Source organism: Octopus bimaculoides, chromosome 11 (genome assembly GCF_001194135.2).
Source record: "Octopus bimaculoides isolate UCB-OBI-ISO-001 chromosome 11, ASM119413v2, whole genome shotgun sequence".
NCBI lineage: Eukaryota > Metazoa > Mollusca > Cephalopoda > Octopoda > Octopodidae > Octopus > Octopus bimaculoides.
This window is the reverse complement of record NC_068991.1, coordinates 54,266,601-54,269,987: the sequence shown is the minus strand read 5'-3', so window position 1 is coordinate 54,269,987 and position 3,387 is coordinate 54,266,601. Positions and strand designations below refer to the sequence as shown.

Genomic DNA, 3,387 nt, shown 5'->3' with positions numbered 1-3,387 from the left:
CAACTGGTACTTAATTTATCGACCCCGAGATGATGAAAGGCAAAGTAGACCTTGGCAGAATTTGAACTCAGAACATAAAGACAGACGAAATACTGCTAAGCATTTCGCCCGGTGTGCTAACGTTTCTGCCAGCAAGCCGCCTTATATTGTTTTAAAGAACAGGGAACAAAAGCCATTTACTGTTGTAGAGGTCAGCTGCACAGCAGATGTAAATGGACAATCAAAAGTCCAGGAAAAAGAGAATATTTATAGCAAATTAATGCGGACTATGAATTCCCATTTGTACTTATCATCATAGGTGCATTAGGTTATGTACCAACAAATTTGCACAAAAACCAAGAAACACTTGATTTCACGGAAAAAGAACAAAAAAAAACTGATACGGATTCTCCAAATCCAATCTATTAGTAGCACGGTGAAGATTTGTAAGACATTCCAGAAATTTTCCATGTGAGATTCTTATGTGTATAGAAGCACACACTTGGGTGTATGCATCAACAGTTCAACCAACACACCAACTCAACCACATATTTACAAAGACTGGGAACTCTGTTAACTGAAAAAGTTTTGTTGCTTTGTTAGCAACTAGCTTGGATTCTCTCAAGAACTTAAATTAAACTCAAAGAAAAATCATAAATATATATATACATATACGCGACGAGCTTCCATACAAATTCACTCACAAAGGCATTTGTTGGCCCAATGCTATATTAGTAGACACTTTTTTAATGTGGAACTGAACCCGAAACCACGTGATTGCAAACAGAGCTTCTTAACCACGCAGCCACGATTTTTATTACAAATCTAAAAAATTAAAACCGAATGAATAAAACTTTTTTTAGGTGCATCACTTGTGTTCAAGACACAGCTTTATATAATTGCGAATGGAATAAGCATATAATGGACATATAATAGATATATAACAGACATATAATGGAAGTATAAAAATGAAAGCCGAAACACCATTATTATAAGTGATGTAACCATTTTTATTAAACTTGAGTGGTGCGAGTCATGATTTTTAAAATATTGTTACGAAGGAAAAAATTCATTATTGTACTTTGGATTTAGTTTTGGGAGCGCTCAAAGAAAACATAACAAGAACAACGTGATGTTTTTTTACCAATTTTTTGTCAGTTGTTAAGGAAATTTAACTATTCTTTGAGATTTTAACTATTCTTTGAAATAAAGTCTATGTGATGTTCTGAGAGGTTAATGGCAGTATATTGTCTAGCTATATCTTGGTGGAATCTATGAACATTTTTATTTAAAGAAATGGCCACAAACTCATTGGTAAAGAATAAGGAATTGTATGGCATTGATGCCTTTAATAAGAGTTTCAGCAATATTAGTGAAGTGAAATAGCGAAACAAGGATGCAAAACCATATTATGAATTCGACTCACTGGAGCTCACCATGTCCTAGTTACTATTGGATTTGTAGTTATTTCACAACACCGAAATGATCTGTGTAGTATAATGCTGAGATTTCCTACAACTGTTAATATTTCTACAATTTTTCCAGTCCTGATGTTAGAATCCTGTAGTGCGAGCATGCTGTCGTGGTTTGTTTCCGCAAAGTTTTTGACAAAATCTGTAAAAGAAAAGCAAAAGAAAAATCAATAAAAAATTTGAAATCATCAAACAGAAAAGTATTGTGATCATGTATGTCTCCATTTATTTTTTATTATTTGTTTTGCTTCAAGATTAGCTTAAGCGTTTTTACAGTATCTGATGGCATAAAAAATATACAGGCATATTAGATGCACCTTATTTCATCAGTACATATTTTAGTGCATTAAAACATGTAATATTTAAAGCAAAGTTGCAGTACTTTACAAAATATCACAAAAGTATCTTAGCTATAGCCCTAGATCAGCTGGTACTGGTAAATGTCACTGGTCCATTGTTATGAGAGTTCCTTTTACAGTATAATTATTATTATTATTGTTGTTGTTGTTGTTGTTGTTCAATAGTCTTATTTTTATCACGTGTTTTCACTGCACTACCGAACGCAGCTCTGTGTGCCTTGGGTATGTGCTGTGGTTTGTTGCGATGCTGTTATTGTTACTGTATTGAAAGTATTTTACCTAAGATGTATGTGGTGCCTGGTAGTGCAATTTTCTGTATGTTATATATATTTGTTAGTCTTGGTGTTTTTGTTATGTACTTGTCTGAATATATTTTTTTATCATACCTGCTGCGCCTATTATGATAGAAATTGTTCCTGTTTATAGGCTCCACATTCGAGTAACCTCTATTTCCAGGTCTTTGTATTTTGAATGTTTCTCCATTTCTTTTAGAGAAACGTTGTCATCTGTTACTATAGATACATCAATTATAAAGCATTTTTTTTTCTTGATGATCTCTGACAACTATATCCGGCCTATTGGCCTTAATTTCTCTATTCGTATGTATTGGCAAATTCCATAGTAATGTTGCTTTCTCATTTTCTGTGTCCTTTTCTGGTGTTATTCCATAGTGTTAGCATAGCTTTCAGTGTATATAGGTCCCAATTCTGTCGTGTCTATGAATATACTCCTTCTTAGCCAGGACTGGGCAGCCAGAGACAATATGGTTTATTGTTTCTTGTCCATTTCCACATATTCTGCAGTTACTTGTTATGTTTCTTTTCATTATATGTTTCTGGTAACTTCTGATAGGGAGGCTTTGGTCTTGTGCTGCAATTAAAAATCCTTCAGTCTCTGCTTTGAGTTCTAAGCTTCTCAGCCATTGTTGGGATTTTGCTTTGTCTATTTCTTTTGCGTTTTGTTTAATGCAATATTTGCCATGAAGAAGCTTTCTTGCTATCATTTTATCATGATCTGTTGCTGTTCTAGTTTTAGTTTGGATTTCAATTGTTTTACAGTTTTTGTTGTTTCTTCTTTTTCTTCATAGCTGTAAGATAGTATGACTTCTTGTTTGTATTTGTCAGCTTCCTTAAATACTGAAAAGTTTTTTGTTTTGTTCCTGTTTTGCGACTATTTGTATTAGTTTTCCTTGCTTCTGAAGTAGGTATTTCTGTAGTCATATGGTGAGTATTTTGTAATAGCTTTCTAGCTGTATAAGGCCTCTTCCACCTTTGATACGTTGTATATATAACCTTTTTATGTCAGATTTTAGGTGGCGCATCCTAAATCCTATCATTATTTTTCTTGTTTTCCTGTCTATTTTGATTAGTTCATTTAGAGTCCAGTTAAGAATATTGTAGCTGTAACTTATAACTGGGATGGCCAGAGTGTTGATACCTTTATCTTGTTTTTCACATTGAGCTCTCTTTTCAGTATTAATCTAACTCGTCTATAGTATTCTTTTCTTATCTTCTCTTTCATTTGTGTGTGTTGTATCGTATCTAGTTCATTGATTCCTAAGTATTCGTATGTCTGGC

At 33.5% G+C, this 3,387-nt stretch overlaps 1 long non-coding RNA gene across 2 annotated transcripts in view; it reads right to left on the bottom strand.

The window, feature by feature from the left end:
- Positions 1 to 965: 965 nt before the first annotated feature.
- LOC106881766 (uncharacterized) overlaps positions 966 to 3,387 on the bottom strand; it is a 77,928-nt gene continuing 75,506 nt past the window's right edge. For both annotated transcript variants that reach the window (XR_001410896.2, XR_001410897.2), the window contains one exon: positions 966 to 1,593. This is a non-coding gene — a long non-coding RNA (uncharacterized LOC106881766). The remainder of the gene's footprint in view (positions 1,594 to 3,387) is intronic.